Source organism: Canis lupus, chromosome 5, assembly GCF_003254725.2.
Source record: "Canis lupus dingo isolate Sandy chromosome 5, ASM325472v2, whole genome shotgun sequence".
In the NCBI taxonomy this organism is placed as follows: Eukaryota; Metazoa; Chordata; class Mammalia; order Carnivora; family Canidae; genus Canis; species Canis lupus.
The window spans coordinates 48,871,753-48,892,798 of NC_064247.1; the positions used below are offsets into that span (position 1 = coordinate 48,871,753).

A 21,046-nucleotide genomic window follows, 5' to 3' on the forward strand; every position below is an offset into this window, starting at 1 on the left:
GGACTGTGGGTTCCCGCCGGGGGAGAAGTCCATAAAAGTAATTTCAAACTCCTGTTTTCAGTTCCTCCCCTTGTGCTTACGTGTCAAATCATACCTTCCTCTCTAGGTTGCATTTTGCCATTTTCCTCTCGTGTCCTCCCCAATGTGACAAGGCTTAAAAAAAAAAAATTAAAAAATTAAAAATAAAAATCTTAAAAAATTAAAAAAAATTTTTTTAATTTTAAAAAATTAAAAAAAAAAAAGGCGGGGGGTTGGGGGTGGTTGGGGGGGGCAGTATGAAGTTGCTCCGAGAGTTCCTGCTCTCTTCGAGCCCGGCTCCTATCACACAATAATGTGTTATTTTGTTGAATTTTGGCATCCATCTAGCTTGTTTGGTCAGAAGCCAAAAAATTAAGAGTGTGTCGGTCCACCAGTTTCTCAGCAGAGGAGCTCTCTTCTCACCCAGCGAGTGTGCTGTACCCTTGGCCTCTGGCCAAGCAGGGAAATCCATTTTACATAAAGAATGCACAAAGCTCAAGTGCTCAGAGACTTTTTTACCTACTAAAATAACTTTATGGACAAACGCCAGTCTGCTAGACACATTCTGCAGGCGCATTTGGCACGCCACCCAAGGTAAAGCGCTCGCGTGGAGGTAGCACGTCTTTTTAGAAACGAGGAAATGGCTGTGCGTGCCCTCGTGGCACGTCACGTGGCTTGGCACGGCCGGCGTGATTGGCTGCGGCCGGGTAAATACAGCCGCCATGTAAGGAGCGGAACGTCGCCCTTCGCCGGCTTCTTAAAATGGCGGCCTGAGTCCGCACCAGCTGAGAGACCCGCTCTCCGTTCCCCCCCTCCCCCCCCTCCTCCTCCTCCTCCTCCTCAAATGTGGTGGTTTTTTTTTTTTTTTCTTCTTCTTCTTGGTTTTGTTTTTGTTTTTGTTTTTCAATAAACCTTACGGATTTGAGTAGAAACAGATTTCTCACAACTTGCTTTCTCCGGCTCAGTTTCACAGTTCGGGCATACACTCAGGCTCTGTCAAAAGCTTGACAATGTTCCAGGGAAAATATTAACTGTAAACTTTCCAAGAGGAATTAAAGGCGCAGGCCTGAAATGTTAGGAAGCCCTCCCTTTTTCTTTTTTTTTTTTCTTTTTGTGTGTGCGTGTGTGTGTGTGTGTGTGTGTGTGTGCAAGCAGGGCCTACGTTTGCTGCCTCCATATGGTTGGCAGGCAGGGCAGCCCACGCAGCCCGAGCTCAGATGACCTCCAGGATGGTCCCACTTCACCATGTCACACAGTGGGAAGGGGAAGAGGGGAGGAAGGGGGTGGGGGAGGACACATCCTCTCTGGTGAAAAGGCACAGAGGTCTCTCCCTCTCCCTCCCAGGCCTGACCAGTTGAACACTGCACACTCTGGTGTATAAATATTTGCCTCTGGCTAAAGTTCAAGCAGCCCAGTGTGGCTGCCAGACACAACAGAAAACCAACATCCAAGGGAAAGTGTTTACTGCAGTGGTGGCCAAAGGAGCCACTGCCAGAGAAAAGCTCCCATCTGATTGGCCGGGCCTGCGTGTGGTGTTATCATAAAGCACCTGGCCACTGGCCACTGGCCACTGGGGTGTTCCCACCCTTTCAGGAAGGGTCATGTTCTTTAATGCACAGCCTTGGCCACAGTTAATACAAGACCAAGAGGCATGCCGATGGTTTTGCATGGGTTCCTCCACAGCGAGGTGGTCTGAAGGAGCCAAACCACCCAGGAATCTGCTACCACTACTGCAGAACCAGGGTTTTTTGTTGTTGTTGTTTTGTTTTGTTTGTTTGGTTTTTTTTGTTTTGTTTTTTTGCTCCTTGAAACTACCTCGGGAGGGCCCGTGACCTTTTTCACACCACCTGGCATTGCTTGGTGGCGCCAGGCCTGACCCCTCCAGTTCTGGTCCCTTCCCTGCGTTAATGCTCTCATTAAACCCTCAATCATCATCATTTGACGAATTCGAGCATCCTCGAAATTCCCGCAAGAAAATATACATTGGGAGGCCTCCGAGAGACAGTTGGCCACAGGATACTTTTACACAAATCCACCACGCATCCTTCAAATTTCTCCAGAAACCAAAACCTAGAGACCGCTGTGCCTATTTTACTGGTCCCCTACTTCTGAAATCAGTAGAAATAAGAGAAGCTGCCCATCAAAAGATTAAGATCTTTAATAGGGATAAAGGAACAGAATGAGAAAAGGATCTTGGAAGAAAATCCTTTCAGGGAAGTTATGAATTCATAGTTTATGCTAACCATGTAGCCAGCAGGGCAAAGTCTTTTCATGGTTTTCAGTATTCAGGGCAGTCTGAGTACAATCAAGATAAGTCACAAAATTTCTGAATCATTGTCACCCGTGTAACGTTTCTATCTTCATAAACAATGAGTGAACCAAACTTTTCCTTACTGTTGCAAACGAAATGTTTCTGTTCGGATGGGCTGAAGAGTTATACAGAAAACAGGACAGGAAAATCAAGGGCTGTGAAGGTAAGAACTCCTTTTAAGTGAAATTTTCGATGTAACGGAACAATAATTTAGGTAAAGCAAGCCAAGTTGTTATGATTTCATCTGTTTCAAATAAAATACACATTCGCTTAATTGAAACATTTGCTGTTTGTTGAAAATAAAGAGGATTTTACATCCGTACACAATTTGTGGAGTTCTAACTTTGAAATTCAAGGTCCTTAATCTTGATTGATCTTGCTTAAGGAAATTTCTGCATCTGAATTTGTTGTAAGACTAAAATAATATACCAAATAATTCCATTTTCCTTTGTCTGTAAAACTTTGACTACATTGGTCTTGTGTAATCTAATTCTTAACCAAATGTGTCACTAGGGTTGATCTGTGTTTGACCTCAGAAGCCCAGGACTTATAGTATCAAGTTTGGCTTCCAAGAGATCCCAACGAATCATGGGCAAACGAATCACAGAGGAATGTTCTGTTCCCAGCTGTGAACAAGACAGAATTAACTCTGAGACGCTTCCTCCTGCTGCCCTGGTGGACAGAAAGGTCAAGATGGTTAGCTCTTACACTCTCAGTACCAACCGTCAAAACAACGCGCACGTTAAAAATAGAGTGTCTGTAGGCAGCTAAAATATAAATGCAGAAAAATTTTAAAATAAAAGTGGTTTTAATATATTTAAATTTCAGCTACAAGTATTTTAAAGACTCTATCAGGGAGCCAAGGAGAAAAAGGACCGGACGATAATTTCCCCAAGTGTATTAACTTCACAAACTTTGAGTCTTAAAATTTAAAAAACAACCATTCTGACCCATGGATGACACTTTTCTTAGGAAATTCCTTGGATTCACAAGCAATTCATTGGGAATTAAAGCACAAGAGGCAAATTCACCACTTTTATTTGTTTATATTTTGATAACTACATTTTTCTCAGCTCAATTTCTATGGAAATAAAAATTCTGTTTACTGTCAAAGGAATTTCTTTATCTATCAGTGGGGAATAGAGTTGAAATACTATGAGGTTTTTTTTTTGTTTTTTTTTTTTAATGAATAATCAAGACGTTCCAAGGTGCTATGATACATCAGTTCTATTATAACCATGTAGAAAACCAGGGGCAACTGCTGTTTTATATAGAAGTAGATACTTAAAAGACTTATCACCAAACAGCATGTTTAATAAAGTCTGTGGCATTTGTACAATAAAATGTTAAAACATTAATAAAACTAAACTGGCGCTAAAAGTAATTCTATCCTACAGACTCTCACATTGAACAAAAATGTATCTTCTAAATAAAAATGTTGCAAATGTAAATATTCCTTTTAAAGCTGCTGAATGCATCACTTTACTAGGAAAGGCTTAGTTATGTTATTTGCAATTCCCTCATTGCACAACAATGTACATTACTGTCTGTAAGCTCTAATTTGGCATGGCGCATCATTAATGACCTGAATGGTGGCTGTTTCACACATACATATTTAATTACAACAGCTGAACAAATTACATATTTATGCTTTATAAAGGGGATTGCCAGTCTAATTCATTTGCTATGCATGCAGGTACAGGACTCCATCTGCAACAGCATCTGCACAACAAGAGCTAACAATTATCCATTGTACAGCGAGTAAGCATATCTGGGGAAACCTGTAAGGGAGGCAGTCATATTAACCATTTCACTGCCTCGGGCCCTGTATTTTTTTTCTAGAGGTCAAAATCTCTTAAAACAAAAATTGTAGCCCTTACATGCCTGCCCAGTCATTTAGCAGAATGGACCAATCCTCCCATCCATTCTAATTTCCAATGGGTTTAAGATGAGACAGAGAGAGAGAGAGAGAGAGAGAGAGAGAAATAAAGAATCTAAATCCCATACTACAGTGAGGTTATACTTCAAGTGGCTTCTTCCAAAGAGCATACGTTTCCTTATGAGACTTGCGTCTCCAGAACCCAAGCACTGGTCCTTAGTGGCCCAACAACGGCCTTTGCCACGATGTCAACAGGGCCTATCTTCCACCAGGACAGAAGCTACGTCTTTGTCCATCACACCACAGACCTGGGTGTTTATAGAAGATGGGCCTGAAGAACTTTCTTAAAAGAAAGCACATTCTGAGTCCCTTTTGAGAGCTCTAAGACCTCTGCTGAGCCGTTTCTTATCATCAACATACTTACCAGCTAAGCCACAACTAAAAGCTACTATTCTCTCTTTTGGTAATAAAGTCCTATTCACCAGTGCTGCAAACTCATCTTAAATGGCTTCAGGACTTTTGTATGTTTAATTTAATATATCCAATGAGTAATATAAATATTCTGGACCATCACTACTACTTCAAAACCCAAAGAGGAAGAATTAAGAGTCAGCCAATCAATAGTGAGGTTTCCCATTATCATTTAAGGCTCTTGCTAGGCAGTAAAGAGGCTCCATGGTGATGGCCCCTAAAAGCTCCTTACGGCGTCTTTGCCTCTTTAGGCCGCAAAATCAAAGCATGAGTCAGAGGTGTGGGTTTTTTAATGTTCCCTTTTGAGTGATGGAGTTCAAGCCAGGGTCTGACTGGGTGAGTGGGGTGAAGGAACACGGTCCCGGGCACGGCACTGGATATGAGTGTGTATACTCAGGGCCTCCTTGGAGTGTGGCTCCTGAGGAGCCAGGGGCTACTGAAGGGTGAATACCAAAATGTGCTCCTGGCTCTCCATGCCGTTCTTGGCTACGGTAGGGCCCAGTTCATATGTGGAGAGAGTCCTGATTCACTTGACATCAGCCACCTGTGGATGAGTCAGCCTTTGGTCAGAAACCAAATGGAGAATGAGAGATGAAAGCCTACTGACATCTTCCAAAGGCTGGTGGAACTTTAGAAGAACCAGCGCTTTTATCTGTGGGGTTGCAAATCCAAATCAACTTTCACGAGACAAGAAGAAAAAAAAAAACTGCACTCCACAGGGGGTTATTGGAAACCCAATCTCACCATGGTAGAGAAACAGGGGTTACCAATTCTCGGCTGATCAGAAACTATACTGAGAGGAAGGGGTTTGAACTCACCCAGGACTTCTAACGTGTCAGAATATCAGAGGACAGACTCTAAGGTATTGAGATGGTACCCTTCAAAGAGCTTCACCTAAAGCAAACAGCGGCCCTCAAAATTCTGCTAGCATCTAGTGCTCCGTCAGATGCCTCAATCAGGGGCTCCAGTGGGAACCATGCAAAGGTGAAATAGTTTACAAAGGCTTTGATGAACCCTGTAAGGCAGCTAAGTCCACTTTAGAGATGAGAAAACTGAGGCTCAGAGAAATTAAGTGACTCACCCTGACACACAGCTAGTAAGTGGCAGAACTGGGATCAAAGTCCAAGACTGTGTGACTCTTCCAACTCCTCTGTTCCTCCTCTGAGTCTGAGCTTAGCTTCACTGCCCTCCTTGCTTCCTTGCTTTGCTTATTATATAAGGCTGCCAACCCCCAAGTCAGGGTCACCAGTCTGGATGCATCTTGATCCGCCCTAGTGTTGGCTTCAAAACCAAATGTAGCAGAAACTACTGGTGCCCTTCCCACGTGCTGGCTCCCATCCTGGGGGTCACTCACAGCTGGGGTGGACAAGCTTCCCAGTCTAAAACACAAACACCTGAGTCTCTCTGCCCTGGGGCTTTCTCTGTCCACGGGGTAGAGCGAGGCAGGCTGAAAGTACAGGGAAGTTAATGTACCTAAGAGCAACCCTGAACCTATGAAGTAGGAGAGTCCGCCTTCAGTGAAACAAGTGTACGTCTTATAGTTTCTAAGGAGGGGTAGGGGGGGTAGGGGTAGGCAGAAGGACTGAGGCCCCATCGCTCACAGCCATAATCTGCTACATTAAGGCGTCTTTTATTGGACTTATCTCCTCCCTATAAACCCTGGGATCACCTCCTAAATAAACTGCACCCAAACCTTTGTCTCAGGGTCTGCTAGCAAGGAAACCCAAACTATAAAATTAATATTTAGCACTATTAGCGGAGTGAGCTTGGCTTTGGGGTCCACTGCTAGTTACCAGAATGTTATGTACAGTTTGCAGCATCCTTCAAACGGTGGGCAAGTCTAATAAAGCTGCAGTCTTGCCAAAAAAGATGGTCACAGAGGCAAACATGGTGGGGGCACTGGGTTCTGACTCCTGATTCTGCCCTTCTGTTTGTGTATTCTTCAGCAAGTTTTGACCCTCAGTGACCATCCGCTCCTCGTGTGAGCTATGAGGATGATTCCTACATCATGGTAGGATTTTAAGAAAATAGGGAAGTTGTAAAAACACTTAGCATACAACAGAGATTTATAAAAGTTCATCGTTATCATTGTTATGGAACTAACTACAAAGCCAAGGGGATGTGGACAAATGTTAATGAGGAAAACATTCTCTAATGGCAAGGTACCAGGTAACAAAATTTTTCCCGTTTTGCCTATCCTCTAAATCACCTTTATTTTTTTTAAGGATTTTATTTATTTATTTATTCATGAGAGACAGAGAGAGAGAGAGGCAGATACACAGGCAGAGGGAGAAGCAGGCTCCATGCAGGGAGCCCGACGTGGGACTCGATCCCGGGTCTCCAGGATCACGCCCCGGGGCTGAAGGTGGCGCTCAACCGCTGAGCCACTCAGGCTGCCCTAAATCACCTTAAATTAACCAGGAGTAATTCAAATGCTTTAGCAAACTAACTCCTTTGCTGGTGCGGGGTGATATCACCCTAAAAGTTATGGGTGATACTCAGCACCACTCTCTGTAAGTCAATGCCACAGGCACCTCGGCTGACCTTGGCAACTTTCAAAGCACAAAGCCATACTCTAATGCACTTCAGCCTTGATCTCCGGCGATCTAGGGGAAGTGGGCAGAGGGAATAACTAGGGACCCACATAAGATAAATGAGCTCTTGTAAGGTGCCACATACCAATTCATGCGCTCGAAGGAAGAGATGAATGGTGCCTTGAAAGAGCTGATTTACTGTCTAAGGAGAAAGTCTCCTATAGATCTTCATTAAGAATGCTAACTTCCCAAGGTTGATTTGCAAGAGTGGCTACTGTGTGGGACAAAAGACAAAAAAAAATAAAGTTTGCAAATGTCAAGGTCTTACAGAACCAATGATAGAGATGGTTTATTAAAGCTCCTCTTTGTTCAAGATACCTTATATTTGAAGAGGAGGAGGATTATGGAAGGGGAAGCCTGACTAGCTTAAATCAAGGGGGACTTGTATATAAAGCATGGTCTTCCAAAACATATTCATAGGGGATAGAAAACATTTTTACTATAAACACAATACTGAAATATAATATAACCTTCTTTAATGATTCAGAACATACCTGAGTATTATGGTATAGGATTAATTTCTCAACACTTCAAAATTCTCTTATCTTTGGAATAGTAATAACAATCACAAATTGTTCAGAATTCAATGAAATAATGTACCTAATAGCAGTAGGTAAATGGTGTCATACGGATATTCTTTAAGTCAGGGTTATTATTATGACTGTCATCATGAAGTCACTAAATAGTTTTTAACATATATAGAGAAGATACAGGTAATTGAAATAGCTTAATTAACCCTGTGACATACATTTGAACTTATTTTTGAAGTAACTCCTGATAAGCTTCTTTTGAATATTCTCATAAATATAGAAAACTAAATGCAAGAAGGAGAGAAATACAGATAATTCTACTTTTCTCATTTTGGTATTCCCAGTAATTGTCAGAGTTCCCTATAAAGGATTTAGAAGGCTTGTTTTGCTGCGGAAACATTAATACAAACATCTCTTGAACAAATGGATTTTAAAAATTAATTTGTTCTATAGTATGATCCCACTTTTATTTAAAAATGTATACAGGGAAACAAAGGGAGAAAAAATGATAAAAAGGGGCCAGAATTAGAGTTAACTTTAATATTCATCTGTGCTCTTTTTCTAGCTTTTCTATACTAGAGATAATATTACCAGTTTACTAGAAGAAATAAGTTATTTTTAATATCAACACATTTTATACGAAAAAAACTTTAAACAGAAGTCAGCAATTAGGAGGTTAGAAAAATGCACTCTTTCATTTCTATCCTATGAAATATCTACCAAGATGAAAGAAGGAACTTGGTAGGAGCTTAATAAGGAGATTTCAAGGCCGTTACCATTCACTAATTCATGCCTGCCCTCCTCGCCCTGCAAAGTTTATGACCCAACTTAAAACAATGACATTTACAATAAAAACGATGGCAATATTTAAAAAGGGGGAAAATCAGTATCTGGGCAAGTGGAAGTACAGCCCATGTGGTGGCCCTTTACCAACCCCTACGTCACGTTCTGCTCTTGGTGACACAGCAGATAACCAAAGGCCCCATCGGCTTTCACAAGCAGATTTTCACCTACCCCGCTTGGCTCCATCGGAACCGGGTACAAGTGTGGGAACATAGCCAGTTATCTCCAGCCTCTCTGCTTTTCTTTACACGTGCTACCTTTCCTACATCCTCCCCCTCTGCGCCTCGGTGCTCCCACTCAGCCTCTCTAACTAAGTCAGGGAAACCTCTTTCAGAGAGTGCCCTGAAAACTGCATTTAAGTCTATCACAAAGCAAACTTTATTGCTCCCTTGTCTGTCTCTTGGTTGGAGAGTGAGCTCCTTGACGACAGGAGCATGCCTAACAGCGCATGGCGCATGGAAGGGGGGACAGCAATTCAGCAAGAGTCTGTGGTTACAGGTTATTGTGTATTTACACAATCCGGAAATACACCAAAGCACAGAAAGACTTAGTTAGCTTAGAAGTCAAGAATGAATGATGTTTTGGGGACTGGTCAGCTGCTACCCAATAAACACCAAGACTTGAGCTGTATTTTCTCAAAACCCTTGACACTGTCACGGGGGAAGAAGCCACGTTTCCGAGAATAGCAATATTTAAAACACCTTCTAGCTACAGAGGGTGTTCCTCGCTGCCAGGGCACCCCTCAAAAGAATGTATCATCTCTTATCAGTGCCCTATCAGAAGTTCGTCCAAAAATCCTGACTTTCCCAATTCAAGGCATAGCTTCAGCCCCATCAAATGTGGCTCAAACACCATCTTCTCGAAGACAAGATCTGGGTCTTCCCTACTTACACCGAGGCACCTGTCACAGTGCCTGGTACATCAGAGGCGCTCAAAGGTTATCAGACAGAACCAAACCAACTTGCCCTCCCACTTGGTCCCATGGAATCCCGTTAGACCAGAAGCATGCCCCCTTGAACGTATGGTGGCGTTCATCCACTTGCTTCCCTTTCCTCATCTCCCTACCCCACAGGCCAACAAAACTAGAGACAGCAAATCCTTCTCAAAGCCACGGTGTGCCCTATCTCTGCCCCGGCACCGGAGTCACTAAGGACTGTGGCATTCCCCAACCCAGTCCCGGGGAAGGTCCAGTTCGTTCTGAGACCACGTGGAAAATAAAGGCACCACCTGCTGCAGGAAGCGTGTGTAGGCTCCGGCATCACTTGCGGGGTGGGTACTGCTGCCTGGGGAAAGCCTCCCCGGCAGCTCCGCAAACTCCCCTGGCCCGCTCGGGGTGCCCGCCGCCAAGGTCAAGGTGGACTGCGAAGAGACCCAGGGCAGAGCCTCCGTTAGTGCCTTTGGCCCTGGACTCCTCCATCCGCACCATGACTACACTCCTACGTTGCCTTTTCCTTTAAGACACCTCAGAGATGGGAGGACAAAAGATGAGAGACAAAAATGAAAGCTGAAAGATAATATAACCATTAGTGTTGCAAATGGAGAAAGCGGCCAGATTCCCCCCAGCCATCCCTCTCTCCACCTACTTTTCCCATCAGCTCCACCCCTCATCATCAATATTCACTCTTCCCTAACTCAAGAATAGTACTTATTGAGAGTGTATTGAGTGTCAGTCACCATGCATCCATTACTTCACTTAGTCCCCTTGGGTATCACCCTTGTCCCTGACTGAAGGAGCAGAAACAGGCTGAGGGAAGTGAAGTCACCTGTCCAAGGCCCCAGAGCTGCAAAGTGGGAGGGCTGGGCTACCTTGGCCATAACTCTGATGTTCCTTCAATGGCACACCCCCACCTCTCACGGGGAATACTCAGGGACATCTTCACAGTCCCATCCAGAGAGATGAGAGAGAGAAAACAGAGAATCACAAAGAGTAAAGGATTGATTTATTTGCTTTACTAAAGGCGGATAAAGCAATCCCTTACTCTTCCCTTCAGGGTAGATTTGAGGGCCCTATCAATACAAAACAATTGCTTCTCCACCTCACACCTCAAAGGTAGCACAGTGATACCACCTTTCATATTCTGATGTGCATCCTCCCAAGGAGCCCTCAGAGAAATTACTTCTCTGTCATCTTCACCACAGGTATGCAGGATGGCTGTGGCAGGTTAGAGACTGACATCCTTGGAGAAAGTAAAAGAATTCTCAGGCATGGATAAGTTAAGTGACTTGCCCAGGATCACACAGGGAGTGACTCAGGGACAGAAGCCAAATCACTTGACCCTCCCTGGTTTTTCTCATTTTACTTATTAGCCAGTATGACTCTCGGATCTGTCCCTCCCAGCGGCCTTCCATGTTCTTCAGCAAGAGCTGCCAATTTTTCTTTCCTAGATGAGCAATGAACCTTCCAAGGGTATCAAAACAAACAGTGGAAAGAGCACTGGCCCTTCAGCCAGAATAAAATCTAGGGGGCTCAAGTCCCAGGCATTTACTGGTTGTGAAACCCTGGGCAGGATTCACAAGCACTTTGGTTTCAGGTTCCTTATGTGTAACTTGGAGGTAACAATACCTGCTCTCTACCTCCTAGAGTTGTCAGAAGAATCAAGCGAGAGAATGGACATGAAGAGTCCCTTATAAAACTGCAAATACTGTACAAATATAAAGGATTATTATTTTTGGATTCAATAGACTTTCTCAATTGAAAGAAGCTCTGTGTAGCTAGATGGTCAAGTTATGTTATAAATAACCAAGAAAAATGTTCTGGTTCCTGAAACAATTTTACCACCCCGCTCGCTCCCATGAAAAGACACTGGTTGTAAAATGAATTAAATCAGCACTCTTTGCTATCTTCGGGACATAAATTGTTACTAGCTGAGGATAGGTAGGGGAATGGCTATTTTCAAAGGCATACAGACCTCGGACTATAAAAAGCTGACCTTCCCAAGTCTAGAACACAGGGCATGGGGCAAGATGGAAAAACAAAGGGGTTGCCTGCTTGTTTTACAATAATTATCCAACATGGACTGCCTTATCTCCAACAATGGTTGAAGAAGCTCATAGGCTAAACTCAGCTTCTTGTTAAATATTTCAAGGATGCTAATGGAACCAAAAGATCAACTCTGTTATGCATCAACAGGCTGGCTTTATCCTAAAACCAATTATAAATAAACTTCTAAATACAGCCTGCTTTAAATATGCATTTACAAACACACACACACACACACACACACACACACACACCCATCCAATCTTCATGCCATCCGTCACCAGCACGTATCTGACTCATCTAAAACCCACTGTCTTCAGGGACCTGGTACTGTGCCTCTGTGACCATTTGCCTTCAGAATCACAGCTAGTACAGCATTATTTCTAATAACTGCTAAAGGTTCCTTTCTCTTTAGGAAGCAGAAATTCACTGCCAAACACACTGCTTCCATTCACAAGATTATTTATGGCATTGATAATTGAATTCCGGTCACATGACTAAGGAAGACTAGGTTCAGAGGGAAAAGAACCTAACCATAATTTCTAGAGAGATCCATAAATTACTGCTTTTCTCCCCTGGAGGTTGAAGTCCTTGGAGCTCTATGGATCCTTCCCCAGCATTTATGCTAAGTTTGGAATCATCATAGAAATTCCTCCTTCTGTATTCAGTGACAAAGCTCCCAAGGTAAATCCCTCGAAATTACCCTTTGCATCAACCCTGGAGAAACCCTAAGGGGTGCAGAGGAAATTCCCCCTTTTTTTGAGGATCACGCTGTCTCAAGTAGAGCACACCGTTCCTAAGGGGTGTAGTGGCTTAGAATTAAGGGTATATAAACCTACTCCCGTGTTCCCTTTCCCTGACAAAAGCACACATTACATCCATACCCATACAAACACAGGACTGTAGGCATGGTGGCCACAGAGGGCTGGATTCTCTTATGCCTTCCCAGATTAGATCAGCAGGGCATTTCTTTAAGCAACCTACAAAAAAAATCTTTCCTAAATAAGCAACTCCTCCTCCTCCTCCCAAATTCAATATTCAATGTCTTAACAAAGATGGGGCTTTAATGATTCAATGTACCCTGCATTACAGATAACATTTATCTCTTATTATCCTTTGGCTCAACCAGAGAAGAAATGTCACTATAGTTACTTTCAAAATATTTTCAAATTATGCTTAAAATAAAAATACAATGAATAATGTCAGTCTAGAAAGAACATCAAACATTTTTTTTCCTCTAAGAAATGTCCTCTTAAATATATCACATTTCCATTTGCTTGGCTTCTTATTTCAAGTAGACGAGTTAAACAGCATCATCCTATTGTAATACTTTCAGCCTGGAATAAATTTAGCATTTTAGAATTTTTCCACAGTCTCTTTTATTTAACATCTCAGAGAACATAATAAACAGTATTTGATAAAAGATTGGGAATAAAAGAAATTGAGGGAGTAAATAAATCTTCCAAGGTTACACAGTCAATCTGGTATCCATTGAATAGCATAGACTAAGTATGAACTCAAGCAGCCACATGTGCATGCAACACGCACATGCATGCATGCACACACACACACACACACACACACACCACAGAGCAAAGGCAAACACTGCATTAGTAGCTGAAGCATTATTTCCTGTAAATTTTCTGTCCTTCTCTATTTAGCAAATAATTCTCTCATTTTTTTAATGAAACTGAAACAGAGTCCAGCAGCTATTTAAAACAAACAAACAAACAAAGTCTGCTTCTTTAGAGGCTTATCAAGACCAAACACCTTTGCGGGTGCACCATCACTGATGCTGGCACAGTGTGGTGATAAGTGTCCAGCCGTTATAAAGGCAGTGACATTAATTTTTGCTCAACTCAGGCCATCTTCTGAAGTTCCAAAGTAAAGAAATAATACTTCCCATTACACTCAGTGAAGAATATCATTTTGCAGGAAAGTTGCAGTGTTACTGATATTATCTTTGTCATTTAGTGGCAGAAAGGAGTTAGGGGGGTGGGAGTGGGAGGGCGCATATTCTCAGGCAAGAGTTCAGTCCTAAACACACAGAAATCCTATAGTGGCTGGAGTACAGGGAAAATGCCAAATGCTACAGTCAGGGTATAAGCTATCTTCACAGACAATTTACTAGCAAGCTGGGTTTCTTGGGCTAGCCTAAGTAATGTAGGTCTTAGCCATAATTTGCCCAAGATCCCTACAGCTCCACAGAGGACATCTTTAGTTTTATTATCTCTCCACATTTATAGGTGTTCCTCTTCCCCCCATGCAAGGAAAAGGAAATTCTGATATACTGCTATGGATCAGAGCGACCATGAACCTATCCAAATGCCACCTACACTTTCAGTCTTTCAGGGAGACGGGTGTGAACTTACTCATTCACTTACCCTCTGTTGTGTCCTGGAAGCCTCTGGGAACTTGATGAAAGCTACAGCCAATGATATGCAGAAGCTGTAGTCAGACAGCTGTCTCTGCATAAGGAACCCCAGGGTAGCTCCGTGGGGCCAGATGAAGAGGCCAACATAGTGCCCACTGGTACTCAGTAAAAATCTGATTGCCTGGCCTATGCTAGCTGTTACCAAGCCAAGGTAAACAGTGAACATCTAAGACTACATGGCAGGGGCAGTGGGAAAGTTTTTCTTTATATACTGCAAACAGATCATGGTAGAATTGGAGATGGCATAAATAACATTACTCTTATTCAAATCCCTAAGAGAAAAGCCAATCTTTGCTGCTAAAATTCAATCAGGATGGGGATCCCTGGGTGGCTCAGGGGTTTGGCGCCTGCCTTCGGCCCCTGGTGTGATCCTGGAGTCCCGGGATCGGGTCCCGCATTGGGCTCCCTGCATGGAGCCTGCTTCTCCCTCTGCCTGTGTCTCTACCTCTCTCTTTCTGTGAGGTATATATACCTCATGAATAAATAAATAAAATCTTTAAAAAATAAAATAAAATTCAATAAGGAAAAGCTAGTTTAGTCAACTAATTTGACTAGAGGAACATTTATCGAGCAGCTACTATGTGTAAGAAGCCAAGATTTGTGGAGAGTACTAAAGAATCATGAGGCTGCTTCTTTCTATCCACTGGAAATTCAGAGCCAAATTGGGAAGAGAAAAGACCAAGAGGTTATTGACATCCCAGGCCATGCTTTTTTTTGTTTTGTTTTAAACCTTCTGGTTTTCTCCAGTAAGTAATATAACATTGAATAAATATCTGTTGACCACTGAACCCTACTGAATACACAAATACCTAAAACACAAGGCAGAAAAAGCACACCGTGGAGCAAACCACAAAGTAGGTAAGGTCACTGCACTGGAAAGCACGGACCCCTTTCCAAAAGAGAAATCTGGGGAGTCTGTAGATTTTTCAGGAAGAAATGGCATTTATGATGCAGACTGAGGACTCCTTTAAACAGACAAGTAAGTGAAGGTAGGAAGGGCCTGGAAGACCACCATGTGAAAAGTGTCCTGGAAACAAACAGCAAATAATCAAGTTGACTGCAACACAGAACAGATTAGGGGACAGGAATGGGGGAAATACATATTTAGAATCTCTATTCTGTGCTTGTTACACAGTTGGAAAAACCAGGCTTCAGACTGTCTATGTTGCTTTTTAAGCTTACAGCAGCAGGAAAAAAAAAAAAAAAAAAAAAAAAAACTTGTAGTATTTATCTAGAAGCTTTCAAGATAATTTTAGTGGTAAAATTACTTTTTTTTTTCTTTCAGGAGGGACCAACTCAATTTTGTTAAGTAAAGGATCCCCTTAAACAGAGTCAAGGCTAAGTTTACTAAGTTGCTATTTTATCCATTTAGGCTTCCCATGAACAGAGGCCAGGTACCAGAAGCAAAAGATTCACAGGTTTGTTGTTTTATGTAGCCACATCTTGTCTCCAAAGAAATTATGATAAGACAGACTTTGTTTTCCAAACAAGCTTGGGGCCTCCCATAAGCAGAGGAAGCAAGTCTTGCTGCAAAAAAAGGGAAAATGCTGATAATTGGGGAAGAGAAAAATATTTAACAGCCATTCATAACGAAGGTTTCAAAAACTTGGGAGTGAAGCTATGAACTTATAGGAAACACCAAGACTCTGAAAGCCAGGACTTAATTTTCCAACTCCTAGGAAAGAGACATGTACCCTCCATCCCAAAGGCTTGAAACAGTCCTAGGATAACACAGATATAATGTTCATTTAAAGAAATGTAACAGGAGAAGTTTTCCTTGAATATCTTCAAGAATTACAGCCACAGAAAATGCTGGTGTCCAAAAATCTCCATCTACCTCCAGTTTAAGAAGCTAAAACTTAAGATTCCTTAAAGGAATCTCAAAAAAAATTTTTTTCAAGGCTTACCCAGCTGTATATTTAGTTTGAGTTTATGTTCTAAATAATGCTCTTTTATTTTTATATAATCTTTCCTCAACATAAAAATAAAAGTGCAATTTACTTTGGTATTTTTTGTGTAAAAAACTAGTATCTCTTCATCTCTCTGTCTCTGTCTCTCTCAAAATATACTTATAATATACATGCACACACAGAGATAGAGCACTTGAGCAGAAGTAGATATACCTGAAATTAATTGCTACAGAAAAATAATGTAAATATAACTCAATTCTTGAATGTCAACAAAAGCACTAGTTGTTGCAGGTCATGCAGTTGGCATTTGCATGATTAGTTAAGACCTTACATTTATCAATACGAGTTCATTCTACAAGCTTGTAAGACTGTTGATGGCTCAGGATGCCTGGGTGGCTCAGTGGCTGAGCATCTGCCTTCAGCCCCAGGTCGTGATCCTAGCTGGAGTCCTGAGATCGAGGCTCCCTGCATGGAGCCTGCTTCTCTCTCTGCCTATGTCTCTGCCTCTCTCTCTCTCTCCCTGTCTCTCATAAATAAATAATAAATTCTTTTAAAAAAACTGTTGATGCCTCAGTATTTAACATAAATATATTTGTCAAACTTGGCTTAAACGAGTATGCATAAGGTAACACAGGAATCTTTTAGTAAATGGCCCTGGTAATGTTCTTCTAATCAAAGCCCAGACCCATCCATTAACACTTCCATAGTCCTTTGTCTGATCCATCACATAAATGAGAGATATCAATTGGCATAAAATCTTCATATCTTATTAACTTTACATCAAAATCTGTATATGTGGAGAGCATCCAATATTGGAATTTAAATAACCTTCCACAATTTGAGCTAGGAGGTTTTCCAGGCACACCCAGAAATCTACTGGAGATAAAGATAAGCTATGACATGCTTTTGAAAGATTGGAGGTAGAGGAAATAAAATTAAAAGAAAACTAAAAGGATCATAACATCTAAAACCTGCGACTGTTTTAATGGGAATAATACCATTGCTGGCTTACAGAAATAACAGGATTAATAATTGCAGATTTGTCCCTTCTACTAAGATCCGTTTTCAAATTATTTCAAAGGAATACATAAAGGATTGATTTTAAAACTCATGTAAAATTCTTAGAGACAATACAGACCAACTTAATTATAATCAATAAAATCTACAGACGTTGATGCAACCCAGCAGAAACATTGCTACCAAAAAGCATGGCATAAAAATCACTCCATGGCTCCCTTTGTACACAACAGTGATATGACCTTAATAAATATTTCATTCCTTTCAGTGAATAACCAAGCATCAAGATGGCAAATTTTAATAGCAAGGAAATAATATCATAATGACTCTACTAAGAAAATGCCTCATTTAGATCAAAGCAAACTTATTTTAACTTCTAGTCGTCATTCCCAAAATACACTCCAAATCAGTTTGTAATCCTAAATGAGAGTACACTTATCCATCCTTTCCACGTACAGATGGATGTGTTGCTTAAGGAGGTTTTACTGGGGACTTTTCTCACTCTAGCAACATTTGAAAAGTCATATGGAAAAAGACGTAAGTTCAAGTACATTTTCTTTCCATCTTCACACAAAGAAGTGCTGAACAAATAGTCTTTGATTAATTGACTGCAGGGGATAGCCAATGGTCAGGTCCAGCAACAGCCTGTACACTGACTTTCAGGCTTCTTTTGTGAGTTGTAATTAGCAGCTGAGAGCGCATATCCTACAAATAGTTCGGACTGTTTCTTTGTTAAGTGCATTATTTACCCACATTTAAGTCCATCTGCTGTTTCGCGTTTCCTTTGTACAAAGTGGGGTGAATCCTCCGATATAGGGGAAAGAGACTGCATGTGGAACACTGATAGAGTGGGATTCAGAGGTCAACTCTAAAATTTAGTCATACCTCAGGCAAGTCACTCCAGTGCTCAGAGTTTTGATATCCTCACCAGGGCAATGGGGTCACATTAGCCAGTGTAGAAAATTGCTATGAAGATGAATGAGTAAGTTGGATGCTTCTGGCATGGAAACACATGATACTGACCCATACAAATGATTTCCCTGTCCTTCTCCCTTACTCTCAAAAGAATCCCTCATTACCATTTCACTCTACAGTAGACTATGATGCAGAATCTGGACGATATTTTGTTTTCAACGTTAAACAGATTATTTAGAGGAGTCAACTGGTTCACATATCTATTTACCTCCTTAAATAATTCACAAAGATGGTCTCAGCATAGTAACCCTAATAAAAACCAGTTCTGCCTTTTTCCTTCTAGCTTACAGTTACTGAAATATTTAATTATCCTAGCATTATGAGAGATTTCACTAACTCGCTGGGCCTGACAAAGTGATTATATATTGGAATTGTATGAATGTTGTAAAGGTCTCCATGCTTCTGGGGTACTCAGTAGGTGGCCAATTTGCTCTACAATACTTTCCTATATCAAGGAGCAACCCTTCAGATTATCTAGAGTTGTTGTTGTTTTCATTTCATTTAGGTTTGGGGTTTTTTCTGCTTTTTTCCCCAATTAACATCTAGATTATAAAAACCCAAATGTATAACCCTGAGTAGAAATGATCAGGATCAAATTGGCAAAAATATTTGGTCTCAATTTGTGTACATGCGGTGCCTTCCTGAATTTGTCAAGGATATTAGAGACCATCTAATCAGCAATAAGCTGCAAAAAGGTAAAAGCAAAAATTTTACATATGAGTCAACTGGCTAGAAGCAAACAGATAGTTTTCCCTTAGTTCATGCTTCCCTATGATTAACAGTTCTTCAAACTTCTATAATTCTTGAGTTTAATTAACTAAAATATATATACCTGGTTTGGTAGCAGCTCAACTACACACATACATATAAAACATGCTTTTAATCGGCATGAAATGGCTGCTTTTTATAAAACATTTTTGGAAGAGTCTCTCAGTGTTTGAGTTAAATATACAGATAAATAAAAAGACAGAAAAGATTTTCTTCCAATACAAGTTATTAAAATCAGATGCGAATGACTTATAAAACAAATTTATTATAGAGTAAAAATACTTTTTTTTTAAAAAGTGTAGTTTATAAATTTTGAAAAAGGAAAATATGTATGGGTTAACTTAGATATTTTATTGTGATGCAGGAATACAGAAATAACACTAAATGGCATGTTCTTTTCTAACTTTTTTTACAAAAACTCTAAATAAACTCCAAGAATTAAATAAATTCATTTACTGTTCCAACAGTTTGTTCATCATTAGCAATGACCTGTCTCATATAATGCAAGAGCATTTATTAAAAATTAAAGCACTGGCCTTCCCCCAAATGATACTTTTTCTTTATAATGGTCAAATCTGGAGATTTTGATATGTATTGGCGGTCACAGGGTCTCCGGGCCCTGCATCTAGGTTTCCTTTTGAGTTTGTTTCTGTGATGGACCCTGTTCCCTGGCAAACACGACAGTCATTTACAACCTCCCCATCATTGCCCACTACAGGGACTAGAAAGGTGCACGGCCATATATCTGAATTTCCTTACAGCAAGTGATCAGTTTTAACCAGTGAATAATCAAGAGATGCCACCTCTGTTGTTTCTGGAAAAGTTTTTCCTTCTCTGATAAATGGAAGAAATTAGGTTAGTATGACCAGCTAGCTCCCCCACCATCCTGCTTTAAACATACCTATGGCAACTGTAACAAGACAAGAATTAGGGCAGCTCCGATGACCCAGCGGTTTGGTGCCACCTTCAGCCCGGGGTATGATCCTGGAGACCCGGGATCGAGTCCCACATCAGGCTCCCTGCATGGAGCCTGCTTCTCCCTCTGCCTGTGTCTCTGCCTCTCCCTCTCTGTCTGCGTCTCTCATGAATAAATAAATAAAATCTTTTTTAAAATTTAAAATAAAAAGAATTACAAAATATAAGTCTACAAATAAGCATGGCAAGACAGAAAAATGAAAAGTGCCTCGACTCTTACTGGTAGGAATGACCAAATAAACCACTGCTAGCTACGACCTCTGTACTTGCCATTAGTTAAGAAAAATTAGTCTTTATTTCAACTACTGGTTTTTGTTTCTTGCAGCCAATAGCATTCTCAGCACCTGGTTGCCACTATTTAAAATTCTTCAATCTGGATTTCCAGATTCTTGGGGGAAAAAAAGGAGAAGAAGAAGAACTGTGACACTGTGCCCAGGTTTTCATAAAAAACTCAACACTGCCCGAAACTTACTGGCTTTCAATGGGACTTGGAGTCTCTCTGTCCAGAGACCATTTCACTCCTTTAGTTACTTGTCCATCTGCTTCAACCACCTGAATGTGAGATCCTACACACAGCATACATAAATATATATTATGCACTATAAAAACAAAGTACTATCATAATCAACAAAATATTTCTTTTTTTGCTCCCTAGAATCCAGGTGCATAGACAGTCATAGTCAAACTATATATTTTCTTTTCCTGACTACCAACTTTTTCAGTAGGCACACTGTTTTTGGTTTTGCTTTCATAGCACACTTATACAGAGAGGAGAAAGATACCATGTCACCAAAGGGCTGTATATTATCGGTTAGAGCTAAAGATAGTATGATAGTGATAATGATGGTAATAACACCCACTATTTACTGAGATTTTTATGAGAGTCTAGGCAGTGTGCTGAGTGCTTTACAAATGCTATGCCGCTTACTCTGAAAAGAATATATTAGATAAATACTATTACCTTTATTTTAAAAAATAAAGAAAGTGAGCCTTAGAGAAAGTAACTTCCAAAATCACACAGTTAACAAGTGGTGGAAGGAAAATGTGAATCTCAGTCTGACTCTATGACACATACTATTTAACCACAGGTTACATTGCTTCACAAAGAAATCCAAAAATATCTGACTTTTTTGAGAAATATTCAGTAAGATGTTTCAGACCCTACATCTCACTCCTACATAACTACATTTGAATATGAACATTATGTCAAATATTTGATTTTTTAATACTCACTAGTATAAGTCTTGATTCTGGCATAGGAATTTTTTTTTCAAGAGGCACTTCCTTCTTAAGTGTAACTGACCTGGTACAGTAAATTCTCAAGATTCAAAAGTGACTCAT

The 21,046-nt window shown here is 40.9% G+C and overlaps 1 protein-coding gene and 1 long non-coding RNA gene across 17 annotated transcripts in view; one reads left to right on the top strand and one right to left on the bottom strand.

Moving 5' to 3' along the window:
- NFIA (nuclear factor I A) overlaps positions 1–21,046 on the bottom strand; it is a 373,774-nt gene that overhangs the window by 272,368 nt on the left and 80,360 nt on the right. The gene's annotated exons all lie outside the window — the stretch shown is intronic.
- Positions 878–20,367, top strand: LOC125755130 (uncharacterized). The gene is made up of 2 exons (XR_007410818.1): positions 878–2,492; positions 2,843–20,367. It is a non-coding gene; the product is annotated as an uncharacterized LOC125755130 (long non-coding RNA).